This window comes from Balaenoptera ricei, chromosome 11 (genome assembly GCF_028023285.1).
Source record: "Balaenoptera ricei isolate mBalRic1 chromosome 11, mBalRic1.hap2, whole genome shotgun sequence".
NCBI classification, from domain to species: domain Eukaryota; kingdom Metazoa; phylum Chordata; class Mammalia; order Artiodactyla; family Balaenopteridae; genus Balaenoptera; species Balaenoptera ricei.
In genome coordinates, this window is record NC_082649.1 from 42,002,840 (window position 1) to 42,026,570 (window position 23,731).

The 23,731-nt window shown below is 45.6% G+C and overlaps 1 protein-coding gene across 1 annotated transcript in view; it reads left to right on the forward strand.

Moving 5' to 3' along the window:
- LRRC1 (leucine rich repeat containing 1) overlaps nucleotides 1-23,731 on the forward strand; it is a 126,803-nt gene that overhangs the window by 45,628 nt on the left and 57,444 nt on the right. The gene's annotated exons all lie outside the window — the stretch shown is intronic.

A 23,731-nucleotide genomic window follows, 5' to 3' on the forward strand; every position in this document is an offset into this window, starting at 1 on the left:
CTCCCAGGGGTCCTGTCTTTAGTGATGGAATTCAGTTCTTGCAAGAACTCCGGTTTAATGTCCTGAGGATAAGCCCATATGTAATCTATTGTTTATAAAAATGATAATCCTTTTCTGTCTCTCCTGTTACACACCCGCTTTGTGTTTTGTTTTGCTTTCCTACAAAAATCTGTAGGTTCCTTCTCAGTGACCCTCAGGTCTGGCTCTTTCAATCTGATGTCCTCTGCAGAAACCCCAAAGCCCAGATAACAGTATTTTCCTGTGGGTCATTGTTATAAGGCAGCAATAATAATCAGTACTTGATTGAAAACGTGGTGAAGAAAGAATGATTTTACCCCCCACTTTTTAAATTGCTACCACCTCTCAGATCCCATCCATTGGAAACTGTCTTTAGGCCAAGCCATATGCTCTTGATATAGCGTCTACTTTTATTTGTCATGAGAATTATTTCTTCCCTTGCAGGTACTAGAAAGAGTGAAAAAATTAGTTTGGGAGGCTTGTTTACAATGGCTTATTTGGTTGCAGGGGGGTCAGCTCTGCTTAAGTAAAAGGGATTTGATGGTAAGGATGGTGGGTGGGGTGGAGCTGACTTGCTAAAAGCATTGCCCCGGAGTCGGCATCTGACACCATTTTAGTGGTTTCTTGGCCTCTCTCTTCTGTTTATGGGTGCTCTGTTCTTTGGAACTGGCCTCTGCAGACCTGTTTTGTTGTGGTTTCTCACCATGCACTTCTGGGCCTCTGCCCTTGCTGTGGCATCTGGCTGCCATTTCTAAATGAGGCCTGGTTGACCCAACTCATCTTTTTAAGCCAACCGTAAGCCATAGCTCACGGTCACTGGGCACTCTAGGTGTTGACTGCCCTGGTACAGGGGTGGCAAGCAGTACAGAGCGCGGCCCTACCCTCAGTGCAGAAGTTGTTGATAGGCAGCGTCCCCTCACACTGCAGTGTGGCAGGGGCTGGGCCTCTGAGGCCAGCCTTGCCTCTAAGGCTGTCCTGCATCTCCCTTACCTAAGGCGTATGTGATTGAAACTGCTCTCTCTTGTCTTAGCGATGATCTCAGTTGTAAAGACTGGCTGGCTATGAACTCTGCAAGGAAGCAGTGACTTTGAAAAATGGTCGCTGAAATCACACGATCCCAAGAAATCAAATAGTCATTTTGAAATTGGCATTAGGAAGGAAGAGAAGCAGGGGTCCAGAAATACTTGAGAAAGAGGAGAAGTATTGGCTTTAATGATCTGGGAGCAGAGAACGCATAGAGCTTGAAGGTTGCAGTCCTATTATTGACTCTGATGGGAAGAGATGCTCTGTGGGAATTCAGCATGGTCAGCGGCCAGTTTTACCAGATTCCACATCAGCTGTGTCTTTTCAAATATTCAGAGGAAGAGAGAAGGGCTACGTGCCTCTTTCCATGTGTCCATTTATACCTTCCAGCATGTTGATAAGAGGAGGTGAGCTTGCACTGTAGTCGCGTCAGGTCACACAGTGTTTTATCTCCCTGGGATGCCTACCCTCCTTTTCTCCCCCCCTCATTTTCAACCTCTCCTTCTGCAGGTGTTGGACTTTTGTGACGGATCCTGCAGATCTGCTCCCTTTTAATCAGGCTCTTGTAGAAATGCTGGGGGAGTTAACCTCCCCCTTCGCCTATTGGCAAAACCTTGCTCTGGCTCGTGTGTGTGGTGGGAATGGGGGTGGTGGTGGTAGAGGGGGCTTTCTTTGTGGTTGTGAAAAAACTGCACAGATGACAGAGCAGAACAAGGTCATGGTTTTACTATAACCAACAGGAACGTGGGTCTTGAGCTGTTTCCAGGTCAGGCAAATCTCCCTATGTCTCCTGGCTCATTCCTTTGGCCGATAAAATCCCATTAATGTGAGTTTCCTAGGCAGCTGAGTAGGTGAATCAAAGTTACAGAGTCTGCAGCCTGAGAGACAGTGGGAGGACCCGCACTTTGCGTGGATGCAGGTGTTTGTAAAGGTTTGGGGCTCATGTCTGGAGCCCCGTGTGTCTTCTGCAGCCCCAGCGGAGACGGCCCTCTCTGTGATCAGAGGCTGTTTCTGCCCAGTCCCTGAGTTGTAGCAGGGCCATGGCCAGCGCTGGCCACTGTTGTGGTAAGACCTTTGTTGGCTCCCTCAGTTCCTGATTTTCCAGAGAGTGTCGCTTGCCCATGGAGGAGGGAGGCGAGCGAGATGTTGGTGTCAGACCACTCAAGCCCTTTGGATCAGTGCTTGTCAAACTTGACCGTGCCATGAATTACCGTTGGATTTTGTTAAAATGTAGATTCTGATGCAGTAGGTCTGGGGTGGGTCTGGAGATGCTGCATTGCTAAGAAGCTCCCCAGGGATGCCATGAGTGGCGAGATCTTAGCCGTCCCCACCCCCAAGCCTGCTCCCAACAGCCCCTCAGCAGCTTCCTGTGGTTTTGAGCCCAGATTGGCTGTTTCTCTTGGTCCCGCACCTGCCCATGTGGAAGGTGGGAAACCTCCAGGATATTCCTGGCGAAAGGGTAAGAGGCTAGAGCTGACTGAAGTTCAAGTTGGCTTTGATTCCAGGAGCAAAATTAGACGTTTCCTAATGTTCCCTGCTCAAGGGAGGGAGATAGTACCATAGGCTTCAAGTTAAGGTCTGATGCAGTTTTCTGTGGTGAAGCGCATCCGCTTTCATGCCCGGACTTTTTGTCTGTTTTCTCTGCTCACTGATTCTTAGCTCTTGGAGACAAATGCTTTCTGGATATGCGAGAAGAGGTACTACCCCAGAGTACTATCTCGCTGTCCACAAATCTAGGGCAGACTTTCTTAGTGCATCATGAGTCCTGCCCAGAGGGTTAGTAATTTGAATTTTATAGTCTATGCTGTAATTCGACTTACATCACAGTACTGTATCATTATCTGTTTAGTTCAGTTTTTTTCCCCCAAAGTGTAAGGCATACGCCACCAGCACTGCTAGAGAAGATTTTAAGTGGTACTGCAAAACAGCAGTTTTTAATATTGAATCAGAGTGAGGAAGTTATCCTCTTTCCTTTTTATTTAAAAAAATTTTTACTCCCTTTAGGTTGCTTTCTGTAAAACTTAATAGCACTATATTGTATTGATTGTTATATTTATCTTTTATATCTGGTGATGATAATAGCTTTCTATTCATGTTAGTGATTTAAAAATAAATCTTACTCAACAAAGTTGATTTAAAAGAGTGAGGTAAATAATAAAGAACATAGGTGCTCTACCAGGATGACAAAAATTGTGAAAGTAGAACAGGGATGGATGAAGTTAAGGAAACGCTCTTAGTATTAGCACAGCCAAAGAGGTCATGAGTTTATTTCTCTTATGGGGCAAATAATACTGCATGCGGAACAAACATGGCCAGAGACTGCACATGCTGGCGAATTACTTTGCAAACTTGAGTGAACAAGAAACTAAAAGATAGTTTTAGTACAAAACCCTCACTGGCACTGGGGCAGAGCTTCAGAGTTAGCAGATGGACAGCTTATCCAATCCACCAGCAGGATCATCGTTCCACAAAGTCGAGAGGCTAGACTTGGATTAAATGTTTGGGTTAGTCGCCCTCTGTACAGCTGCAAGATGGGGATCAGTGTCTGTGGTCTGTGGCAGTGGGTTTGTTTAACGAAATCTAAGATCAATTTTGAAGCCTGCTGAAATGCCCTTGTATTACAGCAAGTCTTGGTGCTTCTGAGTGTGCCCTGAAAAAAAAGCTCTTTCTGGCAAGCAAGGCATCCAGTGTGCCTAGAAGTCCTCCTTCTTGGTGATGAACAGTTAGTGTTTTTTGGGGGGTAATAACTACATACACCCACAACAGAAGTGTGGCAGAGGCCAGTTCTCGCCCACGCAGACTTGAGACTTTCCACAGTCGGGCCATTGTTCCCTTCTCTGTCTCTGCCTAATTCGGGCCCAGGCTTAGTGCTCTGCCTAGTACACCGCTCCAGTGCTAGACTTAATCTGTGTTATCAGTCGGTGAGTTTCTTTGTCACAGTCACTGTGAAAATGGTACAGGAGACACCCCTCAAAGAGAAGCCCCGCAGTGCCACTCTGCCTTGTGGGTGGAGAGCTGACGGTTTCTACCCCAGACCTGGCTTGGTTGCCTTTACAAGTACTGCCACTTTCCTATCACGGGCCCTTTCTCTGTCTTACCTTTTTACCTGTTCTTTTGTGAGGGAGAGGGGTTAATCATAGAAAACATATAATTGCCTTCCACTCACATTTTAATTCCAGATAATAATAATTATTTTCAAAGTGGAGGTGGAAAGAAATTTGGCGTCTGTGACGTTTTCTAATTACCTTTCCATGCTACAAACAGTGTTTTTCGAGGAGCCTTGTTTAGATATGAGGATGTATGAGAATCATTTTAAACACTGAAAGAGTTGGAATAAACTATGCAAACAGATCCTTCCTTCCTTTTTTTTTGTACCATAAAGAAACATCCATGATATTTTATCAGATAAACCTGAAAATCTATCACAAATTAATGATGCAAATTGTTAAGTCCGAAGGGAAATTTTGACAGCAATGCCTCTGCTCAAAATGATTTTGGAACTCTTTCAGAATTTGTCATTTTGTGTATCCTCAGACCAGTGGTTTCACGTTTTCAAGTGGATCAGTTTTCAAAAACAGCCATGCATTACTTAAGGCCAACTTAGGTAAATAAACCAGGACACTGATAATTTTATAGTACTCAAAATCTGCCTCAGATGGCAATTTCAGAAAAAGTATAAAAGAGTAAACTATTGTTACTCTTTATTAATTCATATGGTTCTCTTCCTCTTACCAGAAAAATTGTGGCTGTGCTGAATAAGTTGTAGGTTTATGTAACTTCCTCTCTCTTGTCTTCTCTTTAATTAGCAGGTTTGTAATAGAGATGGTGCCCTGAGTTTGAGGTCAACACCTCTGAATATATTTTTTAGGTCAGTACGAACTTCAGTCAGTCCTGGGTTCTCTAAATGCTTAGAGATTTTCAGTAGCTACCCATCCTCCCTCCACCCCTCCCCCATTCAGTCATTCACTCAGTCCTGCACTGCTCTGTGGCTGGGTGATGAATTTTCCAAAACAGTGTTGGATTTACACAGAATGGGCTAAGATGAAGGCACATAATTGTAGTGGTTTCTCCTGAAGTAAAACAAAACCCTGGGCATATATCCAGAGAAAACTCTAATTGGAAAAGATACATGCACCCCTATGTTCATAGCAGCACTATTCACAATAGCCAAGACATAGAAGCAACATAAGTGTCCATCAATGGATGAATGGATAAAGAAGATGTGGTATGTGTATATATACATATATACACACAGGGAATATTACTCAGCCATAAAAAGAATGAAATAATGCCATTAGCAGCAACATGAATGGACCTAGAGATTATCATACTAAGTGAAGTAAGCCAGATAGAGAAAGACATATACCGTACGATATCACTTATATGTGGAATCTAAAATATGACACAAATGAACTTATCTATGAAATAGAAACAGACTCACAGACATAGAGAACAGAGTTGTGGTTACCAAGGGGGATAGAGGTGGAGGAGGGATGGATTGGGAGTTTGGGATGAGCAGATGCAAACTATTTATACAGGATGGATAAACAACAAGGTCCTACTGTAGAGCACAGGGAAATATAGTCAGTATCTTCTGATAAACCATAATGGAAAAGAATATGAAAAAGAATGTATAGATATGCATAACAGAATTCACGTTGCTGTACAGCAGAAATTAACACATTGTAAATCAACTGTACTTCAGTAATAAAAAAAAAAACCCAACATGTGGAATGACAGTCTCTGCTCACTTTCTAATTAGGCAGTTTTCCTTGGTATCAGGTTGACAGTTTCCAGCTGTAAAAGTGGTTGAGGGTGAGTGGCCATGGCGCTTCATTTTTGATTTTGAGGACACCTGTTTTGTCACGTGACTTGGGCTGGAGCCAAGAGATGCTAAGCCTCCAGTCAGCTGAGGGCTGGATGGCATCTCTCCGTAAGAATGGTGACAGCAATATGCTGCCAGAAACAATGCTCTGAGCTTATTAAGCTAGAAAAGACACGTCTTAGAAAAGGATGAAGAAGCCGAGGAGGAAAGGGGGACTGAGGAGCAGGACTGAGAACTGAAACTACAGGATTATATATAGAAATGATTTGGTTTTTATTTTATTTTATTTTATTATTTATTTATTTATTTTTAAATTAATTAATTAATTAACTGGCTGCGTTGGGTCTTCTTTGCTGTGTGCAGGCTTTCTTTAGTTGTGGCAGGCGGGGGCTACTTTTCCTTGCAGTGTGCGGACTTCTCTTTGCGGTGGCTTCTCTTGTTGCGGAGCACAGGCTCTAGGCACACGGGCTTCAGTAGTTGTGGCTTGCGGGCTCTAGAGTGCAGGCTCAGTAGTTGTGGCGCACGGGCTTAGTTGCTCCACAGCATGTGGGATCTTCCTGGACCAGGGCTCAAACCCTGGCTCGTGTCCCCTGCATTGGCAGGCGGATTCTTAACCACTGCGCCACCAGGGAAGCCCAGAAATGATTTGGTTTTCAAATTGGCTTTCTAAGTATTGAATATATCCTCAATCTAACACATCTGCTCCAAGCTAATAATAAATTTTGATTCTTACATCTTTTCAGTTTGAAAAAGCCTTGGATCCAGGCCATTTTTTTTTTTTTTACTGTTTGTGGTTATCAACTATAGCTCATAATTATTATTTTTTTTAGTTCAAGCAACATTTATTGAGTACTTACTGTGTTTGTGTAAGGCTCTTTGCTGAATTCTTCTATCCCTTAAGGAGGTAATTCTACAGGCACAACAGACATATGTAAGTAATTTAACATTAATGGCTTATACAGTTATACAAATAAAGTGCTCAGGGTACACAGAGAGGTGTCAGTTACAGTGTAACTGATTTGAAAGAGACCTGAGAGCATAATGGGGATTTTTGGTTTGAAGTTGAAATCATGCAGTCTTTAACAATTCTCATACTTGAGTTGCAAATTTGGAGGGAGTTAACGAGTGGATTCCTCAGCTGAGTTGTTGTTTGTTGGAAAATTTTTTCAAATGTTTGTTATACATTTATGGAGTCAATGATATCATTAAAAATGCAAATATCTCAGTGCTTGTCTGTTGGACTCACTGAAAATTTTAAGATTCATCCAAAATCAGAGAAGAGGGAATTCCCTTGCTGTCCAGTGGTTAGGACTCGGCGCTTTCACCGCCGTGGCCCTGGGTTCAATCCCTGGTTGGGGAACTAAGATCCCACAAGCCGTGCTGCGCAGCTAAAAAATTCTCAAGGGCTCAACAGAATGAGAAATTTTATTGCTGATCAATTTACAGTCCCTTCCTGTGTGTGTGTGTGTGTGTGTGTGTGTTTGGTGGGGGTGTGTGGAATGGGGAGGTGGGTTGTGAGAGGCTCTGTTCTATATATTCAGGGATATATATATCTTCCTCCTTGGACGCACATGTTGCTTCAACTAGCGGCCACCAGGGTCCTTGTGGGAGGGGAAAGCAGGGTTTGTGCCTGGGTGATTTTTATGGGCTGTGTTGAGAAGTGGCCTACATCATCCCCATCCATGTTCTGTTGGCCAGTTTCATGTCCCCAACTTAACTGAAAGGAGGTGGGAAGTGCAGTTAGCTCTTTACACAAGAAAAAGAGAAATCCAGCTGTTGGTAAGGCGTGAGCAGCAGCTGCCCCAACTGGCATTTAATTGAATCCTGGAATTGTACGGTTTTATGTCACTGATCACATACAGGCCTAGTAAACACACACACACACACACACACACGATTCTGTTGCACTGTCACAGCCTTCCAGTGAGTGACCCGTTTGTAGGAAATTCAGATGTGTGCCCCCAAAGAGGAAGGGTAGCCTCCTTTCCACATCTGCACAGAAATGTGTAAACCCAGACACGGATCGACATGATGCCTGGCCACCCATTTGCTAACAGTTAGCATAAAACCTGTGCAAGTACGCATGATTGTTTTTAATTTGAATTTTTAGAAAGTGGTTTAAAGTATATTTTGAAAATGAGAGTTTTATGTATGAGGGATGTTTGAGGCACTTGCTCTGGGGAACATGGGGTCCTGAAAGATTTTCAGGACAGGGGTCACCATCTTGGACAAGTTATTTCAGTTCTCTGTGCCTCAGTTTCTTCATCTGGGAAATGGTATTGTGACTCTTAACAGAGGCTGTGTGTGTAAAGGGCTTAAAACCGTGTCTTGCACGTAATGAACACTCAGTGTTGGCTGCTGGAATTAACCCTATTATTGTCCTTTGTTTTGGGTCATGAGGATCTGCACTAGGGCTGTGAGAATAAGTATGCAGGGCAGGGGTGAGGACACGAGCACGTCTGAAGGCTAGAGTGACACAGGTGAGGGAGGTTTCTACCTGAAGTGATGTCTAGATACTGTGTGCCTTATGCTAGGCATTGTGCTGTTTCATCACACCTGTATTTTATCTAATCCACACACCAATCTTGGGAGCTGGGTAGAAGCATCTCAGGATGACTGATGAGGATGAGGAAGCTGGGGCTTGAAGAAGTTGTGGTATGCCTCCAAGTTGTATTTCCAGTTAGTGATGGAGCTGAAATAAGAAACCCAGAGGGGTGGCACTTTTCATTACTTGGGGAACATTGAGCATGATAAAGGTAGGGCTGATAGCTGTAGTCTATTTTGAGAGAAAGAATATAGGCAATATTTATGACTAAGTACTCTTTGTATTTGGAGATGAAAATAGGAGAAAGTCATCCTAAGAGATTTAAACTCATGAAATTCTACCTAGTGAATGAATTCAACCACCAGTAGAAGTGGTCCACCCTATGAGGTGATTTGTCCATCTTTTATGGCCAAAAAGGAAATATCATCTAACGAAAGAAAGTAGGGCTTTCTTGGGACGCTCTGATTTGACCCTTCTAAGGTCATCGTTGTGCTGTCTTGGCAAAAGACCGATGTGTTGCCAGAAGCGTAGAACAAGGAAAGCCAAAAATGAAGACTGTATGGGGCTTTACCTTTGAAAGAAGAGTAAAGAGATTAGACAACGTGAACATCCCAGGTCCCTTGGAAGTAGGTGTGGCCCTCTCCTATGGAGAGGACTTTGTCTCTAACTGCCAGTGGCTAAGATCATCCCATGTTCTTTTCTCAGAGTGTGAATATTCTGCAAGCACTGTGATGGGGCATTTAATTCTCGATAAGGATGCTGAAGACAGGTGATACGCTGACACGTTGACATTAGTACCTGGCTCCATCGGCATACAGATTGGTCACTGGTCCCACGTGAATTTTCTTAGCATGGCACACATTTTCATAACCATATCTTCTCTGAGCACACTGTCACTGACCTGGCAACTGGGTGACTCACCTGCTTAACCCACCGGCATTCATCTCACCCATGGAGTACACCTGAGGCTCTGCCTGGGCTAGCCAGCAGGCTTCCCTCTGGGAAATTCTTCTTTGCAACATAGAGTAGCCCCAATTTAGCTGGTGTCCTTTTTTTTTCTTTTTTCTCGCTGTACTTAAAGTGAATTCCATTTGACCTGTCCGTGAGAAGACTGGGGAAGGGTAGAGCAAGGAATTATCAGGATCATTTCTTTTCCAGCTTATGTTTTTTAAAGCACATGTTGCTTGTTGAGAATTAATAATAAGGAAATGTAAAGAAACACTGTTGAAAAACCAAGAGAACAGTGTGAATCTTTATCCTCAGAATACTTACTGAGGGCTTACTGTGTACGAGCTGTGAGGCCAAGCAAGCGCGTCGTGTGTTATCGCCTTTAACCGTCAAACCACCTCCAAGAAGGAAATTTGCATCCCCCTTTTTAACAGGTGAGAAAACCGAGTCTCAGGTTTAAAAACCTTGTCTTTGGTGGCAGGGTGAGTGAGCAGTGGATCCAGGTTTGTTAGATTCCAAATCACAATTCTGTCTCCCCAGTAGAAAAATTGTATGTCTTACTACCCAGAAATAGTCATCATTAATGTTTTTATGTATTCTCTTTACCTTTTTCCTTTTCATAACCTGCTTCACAAAAATTGGGGTTATGCACCACATAGATATTTCTGTCTTGCTTTCGTTCACGTCACATAGGTTTGCGAACATTTCCCAAACCTTTATTGTTAAACATTTAACTGTTTTAACAAGGCAGATTCATCAATAACTCTTGCCTTTTTGTCTTTCTGGAGAAAACACGAATTGATCTGTAACTTTAATACCAACAGGAAGCTAGCTATAGGTTTCAAAGGTAGGATTGGTGTAGATAACCAACAAGATGGAGACATTTCCAGAGGATGTGATAAGTTAAAGGCAGCCAGACAGAGTGAGGTAAGAGGTGAGTAAGCAGTTTAGAAGTCTCTGCCTGACTTAGGATTCTCGTGCTGAAATCAGTCAGGGAGACACAGCCACCCCCAGGGCCATGCGGCTGCAGAGAGAGGTCCACGGGAAAGAACGTGGGCAGAAGCAGACCGAGCCCTAGTGCTCCGCTGCTTTTAAGGTTCTGTGAAGCAATCAGCTCCGTGTTTACCTAACATATGTTTTGTTTGTGAAGGTGCTCAGTGGAAGTGCCATTGCACGTTAAGGGTTGATGCCCTGGAGTGTTTAACTTTGCTCTTCACCCTTTGTTTGATGACGTTGCAGGATGTGAAAGCATAGGCTTCCTCCATTCAGTGGGGTGGATGAGTGGTGGACCAAGAGGAACAAGGGGGCTTGAGCAAGGTAGACAAACATGGGAGGGCCAGGTGCCAATGACTCCCCACGCGTCCCCAGCAAAAGGCGGCCTGGAGCTGGGGAGTGGGGTGGGGGAGCCCCAAGTAACACCACAGAGGCCTCAACTAAGTCGGGGCGGCAGCAGGCACCCCGGGAACTGAGTGGGTCACGGGTGTTCCTCCCTCCCTCACCTAACTCGGGCCTTCGTAATTTTTTTTAAATTTAATTTTTATCTTGTATTGGACTACAGTTGATTTACAATGTTGTATTAGTTTTAGGTGTACAGCTAAGTGATTCAGTTACACGTATACATACATCCATTCTTTTTCAGAGTCTTTACCCGTATAAGTTATTACAGAATACTGAGTAGAGTTCCTTGTGCTATACAGTAGGTCCTCGTTGGTTGTCTATTTTTATATATAGTAGTGTGCATATGTTAATCCTAAGCTCCTAATGTATCCCTCCCCCCGCCACGTTTCCCCTTTGGTAACCATACATTTGTTTTCTATGTCTGTGAGTCTGATTCTGTTTTGTAAGTTCATTTGTATCTTTTTTTTTTAGATTCCACATGTAAGTGATATCATATGATATTTGTCTTTCTCCATCTGACTTACTTCACTTAGTATGATAATCTCTAGGTCCATCCATGTTGCTGCTAATGGCATTCTTTCATTCTTTTTAAAGGCTAATATTCCATTATATGTATGTACCACATCTTTTTTATCCATAAGTCAGACCTTCTTATCAAGGTCCCTGCCTTGGGCTTTTGTCGTGGACCATTCAGCCTTTATATGTGACCCACTGGACCATGGCAAGGAGGTCTCCCTGTAGCTCGTTGGCATTTCCTAAGCAGATGCTCTGGTCTTCTGGAGACCTTCCCTGCAGCCAGTTGAAGTTACTCTTATTTCTAAAATGCCTCTTGACTGTGCTGGCAACTGTTCTGACCTTCCTCAGGGATCCAGATGGGAAGAGAGTAACTCAAATAAGTGTTCTAAATAACGGCAGAGTATTTCCTTGTGAAAGGCCCAACAAAGCACTGGTGAAGTCTTGGCTGGAACGCACACTTCACTGAGATAAGGGACAAGGGAGCAGGAACAGAGTTTTACAATGAGTTGTATTCATTTCCTGAATTTTTTAACTAGCACCAGGTATTCGAGTTCTGTGCTAGGAGCCAGTGGTAGCTGGCTAGTGGTAGATTGGTGATGGCTCTCAAGGGATTTAGGGGACAGGAATGAAAGGACCAGGCCCATCTGTGATGACAGGACGGTGTCAGAGGTGTGCCTGAAGGAGCCCAGGGTGGGGTGGGGTCTCCATCATTCCTGGGGAAGGGAAGAGTATTAAGAAGGCTTCCTGGGAAAGATGACATTTACTCACGCTCTGAGGAACAAGTTGCAGGTAGAGACAAAGAAATGCAAGAAGGATGTGCCTGGGCAGATGATACAGCGTGTGTGTGTGTGTGTCTGAAGGTCTGAAATTTGAGAAATGCAAGGTATTACTGTAGCGCATGGCAAGAGATGAGGCCGGAGAGAGGTGGATGGCGGCGGGATCACGGGGGCCTGTGGGCTCGGCTAGGGAGTGTTTTCTTGAAACCCGGGGGGCGGGGGTAGGGTTGGCGCTGTGAAAGGGTGTCCAGCCGGGGAGTGACTCCCAGGGCACCCGGCACCAGCAGGGAGCATGGGGTTGAATGGGGGCAGCCTGGAGGCAGGAGTCTAGGCATCCATGTGGGTAATGGAGAGACTGGAGGGGGAGCCGGAAAAAGGGAGACACTGGACCAGGCGTGTGGGTGACAGATGGGGAGGGGATGTGTTGGATGTGGAGGGAAGGGCGAGTGAGAGGTCTGCGACTGGGATAAACTCCCACTTCCCACCGTGGGGAGACGGGAGACGCAAGACAGGACAGGACTGGGGGCAAAGATGAGGGGGAGATGCCTTTGGAAGATCCCAGTGGAGATGTTCGGTGGGCAGCTGAGTATCAGGGTCTGAGGCTCAGGGGAGGTGCAGGTTTGGGAGGCATCCTTGTGGAGGGGATGGTTGGGGCTGCGGGAATGAAGGGCAGGTGAGTGCAGGATGTCACCGTTGAAGGCAGAGCAGAGGAAGATCCAAGAAGGAGCGGCGGGAGGGCTGCTCAGCAGTGCTGGCTGGTGTCGTAGACAAGCCGAGCGAGAGCGTGGCCGACTGCCACCACGTCAGGCTCCCCAGAGGACTGACCTCACGGGTGGAGCTAACGCTTGCAGATCATGGATGAAGTTGTCACCACAGATGAGACGGTCCAGGCACGGCTGCGGGAAGGCAGGACCTTGGGGAGCACCGTCGTGAGAGGACTGATGAAAAGGAGCCTGAGACAGAGGCTGGGAAGGAGCAGGCAGAGAAACGGGAGCATCCCAAGACCTTGCCTGGGAGCCAGATGCGGGAAGCACATCCGGGAAGGCTGCCTGGAAAAAGGGGCTGGATGGGCAGTAAACGTGGGCTGATTTGGCATCTGGGAGGTCATCTGTGACCGGAGAAGCGACGCCAGAGTGGTTTATGGCATTCATTGCTTGTTGTTTTGTGTGTTTCTCCGGACTCTCTTTGCGAGATCAGAGAAGTGCTTGAAAAACACCTGCAGCCCCCATTTCCGGGAGGAAACAACAGCCATCACGATTTCCTGCTGGATCTGCCAGTTCTAAGGCACGGGAGCGACCCTGACGTGATGTGTGTCTTGGACGGCTGACCATGATATAATTAATGGGGGAGTTTCATAAGTTGGGTCATAATGTGTATGGGTTTGATGGGTGTCTGGCATGGGAATGAGCCGTCTCAGGCACACCCAGAAGGCAAAAGGTGGGGGGAACCAGTCACCAGTATTCTTTTCTCTGGTGTCTCGTCGTCAGCGATGGTTGGGACGAGAGTGGACTCTGGCATTTTAAGCCTGGTTATTCCATGTTAAGTGTTGAGGACCACAGACAGTGTTCCTCCTTCTAAGATCCTTTAATGGTTGCATTTACCCATTGTATTTCCAAGTTTATTTCACCTTGGGATTTTTTTTTTTTTATAATTAGGAAAGCAGCATATGGTTCATTATAAAAAGTCAATGAAGACACAGACCTACCAGAGAATGGACTTGAGGATATGAGGAGGGGGAAGGGTAAGCTGTGACAAAGTGAGAGAGTGGCATGGACATATATACACTACCAAACGTAAAATAGATAGCTAGTGGGAAGCAGCCGCATAGCACAGGGAGATCAGCTCGGTGCTTTGTGACCACCTAGAGGGATGGGATAGGGAGGGTGGGAGGGAGGGAGACGCAAGAGGGAAGAGATATGGGAACATATGTATACGTATAACTGATGCACTTTGTTATAAAGCAGAAACTAACACACCACTGTAAAGCAATTATACTCCAATAAAGATGTTAAAAAAAAAAAAGTCAATGGAGGCAAAGTTTAAGTCATCAACCTGCCCTTCCCACTCGCAGACTCTCCCCGCCCTGGTGAGGTTGCCCGTGTTGGGTGTCACACTACACGGGGCTTATTTTTATGACACCTCTTTTCCCCACTGCATTTTGAGATCACTGTGGGCAAAGGGCGTGCCTCTGTTACTCACCTTTGCCTCCTTAGCTTCTGCCACACAGCCTGACGTAAGTCACCAGGGTTCACCAAGTATTAGCTGCATAAATAGTCTGATATATGGGCACGTGAATGAATAGGGTGCTGTCTTAGGCTTTGCCCTTGGGGCCATTGCTTCCATTTTAACTTCAGAGAGAAACTGGATACAAGAGGAGAGCCCCTGTTTTTGTCACTTTTTGATTTGTAGGAGCGCTTATTCTCTGAATGGTGCTTTGTAACAAGGTGCAGGGTCTGCAGCCCCTCTATCCAGCCTTAGGTGCAGATTTCTTGAATTATGTGAATTAATCAGTTCAGAAACTGGTAGATGGCTGGCAGAGAATCAATGAAATGTGAGGTTTAGCACTTCCATGGCATTATAAGGTGTGATTTTTAAGTTCTTGAAAAGAAGCACATAGGAACTTCGAGAAACTTTTATTGTGCTTTCTCTGCACGTCAGGAACTGGGATGTTATCACAGATAGAGCAGAAGGAAGAATCCTGTCCAAGAAACGACAAGCTACAGTCTATCCCCAGAGGCCTACAAACCATGTGGGCAAAACCATGCTTGTAGGTTTAAAAGGGAGGATGGAGAAAAAGATGACAAAGTCCAGCAAATCAGAATGTCCTGCTGACCATCAGACCACAGAGAAAGGGGATTTCAGGTATGAATGGAGCAAGAATTCTTTCTACCCGGAAATTTAGACTTTGGATTTTGGTCTTCCTTCCTTCACTTGGAGCAGTGTTTCTCCAGGTGGGCTCTGGGACCACCTACGTCAGAATCTTTGTTAAAATTGCATATTTCCCACCCTCCCCAAGGACTACACGTTCAGAATTCCCAGAGCAGGATCCTCAGAGTCTGCATTTTAATCTCCGGGGAAACTCATGTAAATTAAATTGAGGCCAGGAGCCACTCATTTAAGAACCTAACCATAACCATAATTTGAAAAGATACATGCACCCCAGTGTTCATGGCAGCACTATTTACAATAGCCAAGACATGGAAGCGACTTAAATGTCCATTGACAGATGAATGGATAAAGAAGATGTGATTGATATATCTGTCTATCTATCTCACAGATACACAGATGTATATATATATACCCCCCCACACACACATACACATATATACAATGGAATACTACTCAGCCATAAAAAGAATGAAATAATGCCATTTGCAGCAACATGGATGGACCTAGAGATAATCATACTAAGTGAAGTAAGTTAGAGAAAGACAAATATATGATATCACTTATATGTGGAATCTGAAAAACAAAAGATACAAATGACCTTATATAGAAAACAGAAATAGACCCATGGACATAGAAAACAAACTTATGGTTACCAAAGGGAAACGGGGGGAGGGATAAATTAGGAGTTTGGGATTAACAGGTACACACTACCGTATATAAAATAGATAACAAACAAGGACCTACTGTATAGTACAGGGAACTCTACTTAATATTCTGTAATAACCTATAAGAGAAAAGAATCTGAAAAAGAATCTGTCTGTATATATCTATATATCTGAATCACTTTGCTGTACACCTGAAATTGTTACTAATATACCTTTTCATCTGTGAGTTGACAGCTTATATATTTAAGCCCTTAAGCTCTTTTTCTACAGTATTTTTTGGAATAGCATAAACATGTTTTTGAGCCCTTTTTAGAATACTTTTGCACTCCGTTTTCTAGTTTAACCTCTTTTCTTTTTAGGGTTAATGTTGAAAAAGTGTACTTGTATTACAGGTAGAGGGAGTTCTTAAAAATTGATTTTATCAAAAAATGGGAAGGAGGCTGTTAATTAGATTCAAACAGACCCCCTTTCCATCTTTACCCTGCCTCTTTCCCCTACTCTTGTCCCCATCTTCTTCCAAACAACAAGACAGCTTTACTTTACCTCCCATCACTGTTCTGGCTCCCTTTGAAGCAGTCTGATCAAGCAAGCCCTCAGCACACGCAGCCTTACGTGTTGTAGGCTGGGCTTCCGTCTAAGAGCAGAAATAGCTTTACTCTGGAGGTGGATAGTGGACAGGAGCTGTGAGTGATTGTCGGGTAAGTTGGGTACCACACCAGCACAGCCAGGGCCTCATCATCAGCGGGCCCTGACCTGGCTGCATCTTATATTCACCTGAGGTAGGGTTTTTTTGTTTGTTTGTTTTTGTTTTTGTTTTTTTAAATTTATTTATTTATTTATTTATGGCTGTGTTGGGTCTTCGTTTCTGTGCGAGGGCTTTCTCCAGTTGCGGCAAGCGGGGGCCACTCTTCATCACGATGCGCGGGCCTCTCACTATCGCGGCCTCTCTTATGGCGGAGCACAGGCTCCAGACGCGCTTGCTCAGTAATTGTGGCTCACGGGCCTAGTTGCTCCGCGGCATGTGGGATCTTCCCAGACCAGGGCTCGAACCTGTGTCCCCTGCATTGGCAGGCAGATTCTCAACCACTGTGCCACCAGGGAAGGCCCTGTTTTGTTTTGTTTTTTTTTTAATGCCATATAGTTGATTTACAGTGTTGTGTTAGTTTCTGGTGTACAGCAAAGTGGTTCAGTTATATAAATATATATTCAGTTATAAAAATATATATGTAAATAAATATAAAAATATATATATTCTTTTTCAGATTCTTTTCCATTATAGGTTATTACAAGGTATTGAATATAGTTCCCTGTGCTATACCGTAGTACCTTGTTGTTTATTTATTTTATATATAGTAGTGTGTATCTATTAATCCCAAGCTCCTAATTTATCCCTCTCCTCCCCCCACCCTTTCCCCTTTGCTAACTGTAAGTTTGCTTTCTGTGTCTGTGAGTCTGCTTCTGTTTTGTAAATAAGTTCATCTGTATCATTTTTTTTAGATTCTACATAGAAGTGATATCATATGATATTTGTCTTTCTTCCTGGATCCCACCCAGGCTGACTTACTGGAATCTCGGGCGATGATGGCACCAGGTGATTCTGATGTGCATTCAGGGCTGAGAACCAATTAGGTTAAATGCCTCAGTGTTTCTTGGGGGCTTGAAGACCCTTTTACTCTGCATCTCCAGGAGAGTTGGATTAAAATGCAGATGCCTTCTCCAGACCCTAGACCCTGTGAATCCATTGGCTCGGAGTGGGCCCAGCCCTTTCAGCAAGTAAGCGCTCCGAGTGATTCTTCTGTTCCGTGAAATTTGGGAATCCCCAGCCTCTGGGATCCTCAGTGTTTTTTTTGGCCCCGGGTTAGGGATGTGCCCTGGGAGGGGCTGGTGGGAACTCTTGACCGTCAGCGTTCTGGCGAGTTCATCTGGGCCAGGAGGCTTCTCCCTGCACTTGTGGAGAACACATTGTCCCCCCCCCCCCCCCCCCCCGGCCCTGCGCCCTGTCCTCTGTTGTCTGTGTTCCACAGAGCGTGGCTTTAGGAGTCTGAATGACTCACCCCAGCCTGTGGTCTGTCAGTTGGCAAACACCGTGTGTGGTGTGGTGGTGTGAGAGGATGTTTATCTCAGCTGACGGTCACAGATGCTAATTGGAAAGGTGAAGTACACTTATAAAGGTGTCACGAGCAGCACGGGGCCAGACCCACAGAATCCACTTGCAGGGGGACCCTGACCCCAGGTGCTTATCTGCAGTTCAGGGGAGGGAAAGGGTCTGTGGTCTCAGAAGATGGAGGAGCTTCGGGGAGAGCAGAAGCCTTCATTTCTGGATCCCAGCATCCTGGATCCATTGGAAGACCTCATTTCCCTAGAGAATTTTGGTGCATAAATACCAGGAGTTGTGATTTTGTCCATACTAAATGGGAGTAATTAAAATGAGCGGTAATTTTGAGTGACTGTTAAAATAGCTGATGAATACAAATACTGTTTTTTGGTTTCGATATTTAGTTGCTGTTATCTTGAGGTTTAAGTAGACATTTCAAAATCCTATATATTTTATTTTGGGAGGAGGGCAAATAGAAAGAATGCCAAACTGTCCACATTCCCTCCACCCCCCCTTCTCATTCTGTATGAAACCTAACATTTACTTTTCTGTAATTCTTTCTTTCTGGTGAATTTTTTTTTTTTTTTTCCAAAACAGGAGATCTTGTATCTCGGGGCATATTTGTGTTTATTGAGCCAACTCTGCTGGGGAGGAAAAGCTGAGGCGTAAAGATTATTTTTGTAATTGTGGCTGGAATTAGGTGAAAATCCTCTGGGCAGGGAAAATTTTTTCCCAGCACAAGTTACCAAGACTCAAAATAAGACTTTGACAAAGGGCCAGTGTCCCACCTTCCCCATGCACCACTCAGAGGCCATGCCAGCCTTTCTGCCCTGCACTGTGTGTTCCCATTTTCCCTTCCAGACGCTGGAAAAGCTGCCGGGGCAGGAATCACGTCTTTTGTCTGCAAAGGCCGGCTGCCTCCTGGGCGAGTCCCTGGGTGTTGGAATAATGTGATAAATGAGACGGTGCCTTTGAAAACAAAAAATGTCCACTTCACATTATTATTTTTTTCCCTGCACACCCTGAGGAACAGTTGGGGCAGCAAATGCAGACTGGGATCACGCGTTCATACTGAGCCTTTCTTGACAATCCCAGGTATTTTTAAGCAGGACAGTATCAGGCAGCCGGCAGTCAGCCAGCCCATTTGGCACACAGGGCCCTGTTTTACCTGAGCAGTAAATAGTCCTCAATGAAGCAGCATGATGTACAGAGCGAGCCTGAAGTCACAGCATTCAGTATTTCACCACGGCCCGGCAGCATCTCTTTACGCGCTCATTCTGTTCACGGCTGGTTGTTTAGTCCTTGTCGTGTTTGAATCCTGTCTTTGGCCAGGCCTGCATTCATGGTGTTTATACGTGACGGGATCCCCCTCTCCATGCCAGGGTGACCCTCCCGTCTTCCCTGCCCACTGCAGATTGCATTGCCTCGTGGATGCGGGGTTCATTGTTTGCTGAGGATGTTTCATGTTGGGGGTTTTGTCACTTGCCTCTGCTGTGGGAAGGGGCATCTCCCAGCCTGTGGGCTTCTCCCTCGTCTGCACCCGTGCCTCCAGGTGCCCCTTCCGTCTTTCCCTGTGGATGTGGACAGGGACGGCATTCTGAAGCCTCCGCCCTCAGCCTCCCTTCGGCCCTGCGTCCCCTCCGTGCTGCCTTCTGAGCAGAGACGGCCATGAGCATCCACGCTCCTTCATCCTACTTCTGTCTGCCTCTCCGCCCACCCCGCAGATGTCCCAGACAAAAAGATCAGACCCAAACTCGCTACAGTGAACTTTCCCCTTGACCTTGGTTTTCTCCTCAAGCCATAAGCCCCTCCCTCCTCTTTCCCCTGAATTGCCAGGCTTTCTGACGGCACACTCCAAAGGCTCCAGGCTCACAGACTTTCAGATTTAATGGAGCAGCAGGATTTATTTTAGAGGGATTGTGACACAGGATTGCTAAGTCTTTATTTTGATAAGAAGAACTCACTGTCATTGAGTAAAAAGCCAGGAGATTTCGAGGCCCCAGTCAGGCTATAATCTCTGATTAAACAGAGCCCAGAGGACAGTGACCCTTGTAAATACACACATCTGGCTTCATGGTCGGAAAGTCGTGTCACCGTCTCCCCGTTTCCCCATTTTGCTGGCCAGGAGCCCCGTGTCTGAGACTGGAGTCGGGCAGCTGCTGTGTGCCCTCCGCTCCTCTCTGTCCGCAGGAACCGGCGGGCGACCTGGCTTCTCCACCTTTGCGGTTTGATTCCCCTCAAACCACTCTCTCTGTTGGCGCCTCTGGAACGTGGCAGCAGATCCCTGAGGCTCAGCCCACGTCCCCTACCTGCTGGCCGCCCCGTAGACCCACCCTCTCGGGGACCCCTTTGCTCCCTCGACCTCTTGGCTCTGCCCGCAGCTGCCTGTCGGGGGCCCTCACAACAGAGTTCACCCACCCCGTCTCTGGGTGAGATGACTGCCCAGGCCTCTCTCGGAACCGCGGGCCTGTGTTCCCACCTCGTCTGTCTCCCCAGGTGCATTTCCTCCAGCATCTCTTTCTCCAGCACGTTTGGAGCCGATGGAATCTGACTGTCCTCTTCCTCGCCGTGAAGCAGATGGACCCGAATTTCAAAGCTCTGCTCCTCCACACGTGAGCACAGTGACCTTGGGCTGTTTAGTTAATGTTTCCAGGCCTGCTTCTGCATCTGCTTGTGGGACGACCTCCATCCATCCCACTGTTTGTTTTTGGGATTAGGTGATGCATGAAGACCCTCAGAAAGGCGTCCCTTCTTATCTGGGGCCACACGGTCAAGTGGTGTAACGGGGCTCAGAGGAGTTCCTCTTTCAGACCTGTACCTGTCACTTCCTGACCTTGAGTCTGTCCCCTGCTGTCCTCTCAGTGCCTGAGACCTGCTACTTGTGTCCAAGGTGGCGGTGACAACAACTGCCAGGTGACCAATTCCAAAGGGGGCTTCTCTGAGCTCCAGACAGTGGGGAGCAATTTCAAATCTTCCTCTAAAGTAGAAGTATTGTGCTAAAAAGTATAGGTATACATGTGGTTGAAGGGAGGTGTGTGTGCGCACGTCTCCATGGCGACCAGCACTGGCTGGTGGGCCCTGATGCACATTTATTCCCAGGACAAGTCTCGAGGTGGCTTGTTGAATGTCACCGCAGAGGTCAGGGGAGGTTAGAGTCTGGTACCCAGGTGCCTCTGGGACGGCCAGGTTGCTGTTGGGTCACCTCTGCCCCTGGATCTCTGAGGGCAGTTCAGGGGTGGCTGTCGTTGCCATGGCGCCATTTGCTTGTGCTGTCTTATTTTTTGTTTGTTTCTGATGTGGTTTAGTATCAGTGATGCGTTGAGGTACTGCCCTCAGCTCCTGATGGCTCGTGCAGCTGCACATTTCTCTGAGATGGGATACTGATAACAAAATGCTCAGGTAAAGACTCAGTTCCCTCTGTGCTGACAGAGGTCTTGAGGACAGTTTCCCCTCTGGTCTGAGTGTGTCGGGGTGAGAGGAGGGGGGGACCATGTGCCCCAGACCCCACACGTTGATAGAAAAAGTGACAAAGCCAGCCTGTGCCCCTCGGGGGGGAACACCTCCCCCCGCCTAGTCCTTTACATTTGTGTACTTTACCACGTTACCCTGTACATCATCTCATCGTACCTCTCAGTAGCCTGGGGTGGTGGACGTGGCAGAGAAGGCCAGCAGCCCTTTGCGAGGAGCAGGGGCGCCCGGCAGTGTAGTCATCCCCGTGTGCAGGGCCTGGAGTCTGTCTCCGGACCCCAGGCCCAGCGCAGTTGGTAATTCAGTAGTGTTGCACGCCTGCTGCGGGCCTGCAGACTTTCGTTCTGCTTCGCATTTCATGGTCTCTTGGTGGAGAGAGCCTCGTACTGTAACATCAGACAGTACATCAGACTGCAGACATCAGATAGGTCTTGAACCCAGGAGAAGAGATGCTGTTTATATAGAACCAGAAGAAATGCCAGTGAGTAATTCAGTTATTCAGAAAGAACTTATTCTGCTGTGCACGGGGGCTGCGATCATGGACTGGACAGGCCGTTTGTGCACCGTTCTCTGTGACAGGAAATGCCCTGGAAGGTTCTAAACTCCTTAGAAGGAGTCAGAAGGAAGGTCACACAGTCCAGCCTGTGTCTATCCCAACGGGGGCCCTGAGATGGTGATAGCTTTTCAGGAAAGAGCGTGGTCCACCTTGAGGCTTCTGGGCATCTGATTCCTTATAGAGGATTTCAGGCTAAGGCTCTGTATTACTTCTGTGAGTTAGGGGGCTGGGGAAGGTGGAACCCCAGCCTGATGTGTTAAAAATGGATGCTGAGAAAATAGCAGGAGGGCCAGGAAGGGCAAGCACTGTCCTTCTAAATCACTTTCTAAATGACAGTATCTGCGGTGAAAAGTGTATTCTCTCTCAGAAGCCCTTGGGCTCATGGTGCCAGGATGGTTGTCTGCTTGGTGGTGGTGAAGATTTTTGGCACTGCAGAGTTTAGGACTGATTATCAGTCGCCTGTATACAGGTGGTAGTAATGGTTATATTGGTAAACAACAGATTAAGTATTTTTAGTTTTTAAGTACAACCACATCTCACTAACTCAAAGCAATTCTGATTCAGAAATGATGGTAGTTTAGAGTGGGTCTGAACTGAAGGTTATTTTATGAAAATTGTAGGGAAGAGATTACTTAATTTTACAATCACTTTCAGACATTTCGTAAATATCAAATTTTATGCTTTTATTCTTGGATGTATATAAGACAAAGCCAGTTTAAATACATGAAAAATATGAGTAAAGATTTTTTTTTTGTTTCACCTTATATAGAAGCTTGAACTAAGCTGAATGTTGGCAGTTATAAGTTTGGGGGTACCTTCTTTAATGAGAGGAAAAACCTCATGAGTTATATCTAATATTTGTATGTAAATAGATGTTCATTCAGGGTTTTATTCCTTCTCAGATAGAAGCAAAAGCCCTCTCAGGCTTCTCATCTCTATTAATAACGCCACTCTTCTTCAAATTATTCAGCATTCATTTGCAGCAACATGGATGGACCTAGAGATTATCATACTAGGGTGCAGTAAGTCAGACAGAGAAAGACAAATATCATATGATATCACTTATACGTGGAATCTAAAATATGACACAAATGAACATATCTATGAAACAGAAACAGAATCACAGACATAGAGAACAGACTGGTGGTTGCCAAGGGGCAGGGGGTTGGGGGAGGGATGGAATGGGAGGCTGGGGTTAGCAGATGTAAGCTTTTATACATAGGATGGATAAACAACAAGGTCCTACTGTAGAGCACAGGGAACTATATTCAATATCCTGTGATAAACCATAATGGAAAAGAATATAAAAAAAGAATATATATATATATGTATAGCTGAATCACTTTGCTGTACAGCAGTAATTAATACAACATTGTAAGTCAGTTATATTTCAATCAAAAAATTATTTGGCTTTGAATGGAAAATAGTGGTCCTCTCTACTGATCCCCCACCCAGTATAAAAAAGAGGTCCCGTAGAGTGTACTATGTGCTTTTATTTGTGTGACTCTCCTTTATTCTTGTGCAACCCTAAGCTGGAGCTGTGATTATCTCTCTTTCAGAGAAGAGGAAATGCCTTGTCTGGCAAATTAATTGTAAACAGCTCAGCCTGGCATTGGTAACCTTCTGTCAAGAGATCTCTCTGGCCTTCTCTCCAGATACCCCCAAACTGATATCCTGAAGTTCAGGCAAACTGTGCCCAGGGCCTACCCTCTCCCCACTTTGCATCCAGTGTCACATTCCTGCCTATGCTGCTCCTCTACTCTTATTTATTTGGTTCAAAGCGTTGTGTCCTTCTTTGTTTCATTTTCTCCCTTCTCTGAACTTCTGCAGCACTTAAGGTATGATATACTGGCATTATTTGAAAATATCTGTTGATGACCCATTTTACAGATAAGGAAATTAGGCACAGGTAGGTTATATAGTTTATCCGAGGGTGCAGACCTCATAAATGCGGAAAAGGTCGGTGGTCAGCCTTGGCCTCATTGAAAAGTGGCTTTTGTCTATAGTTT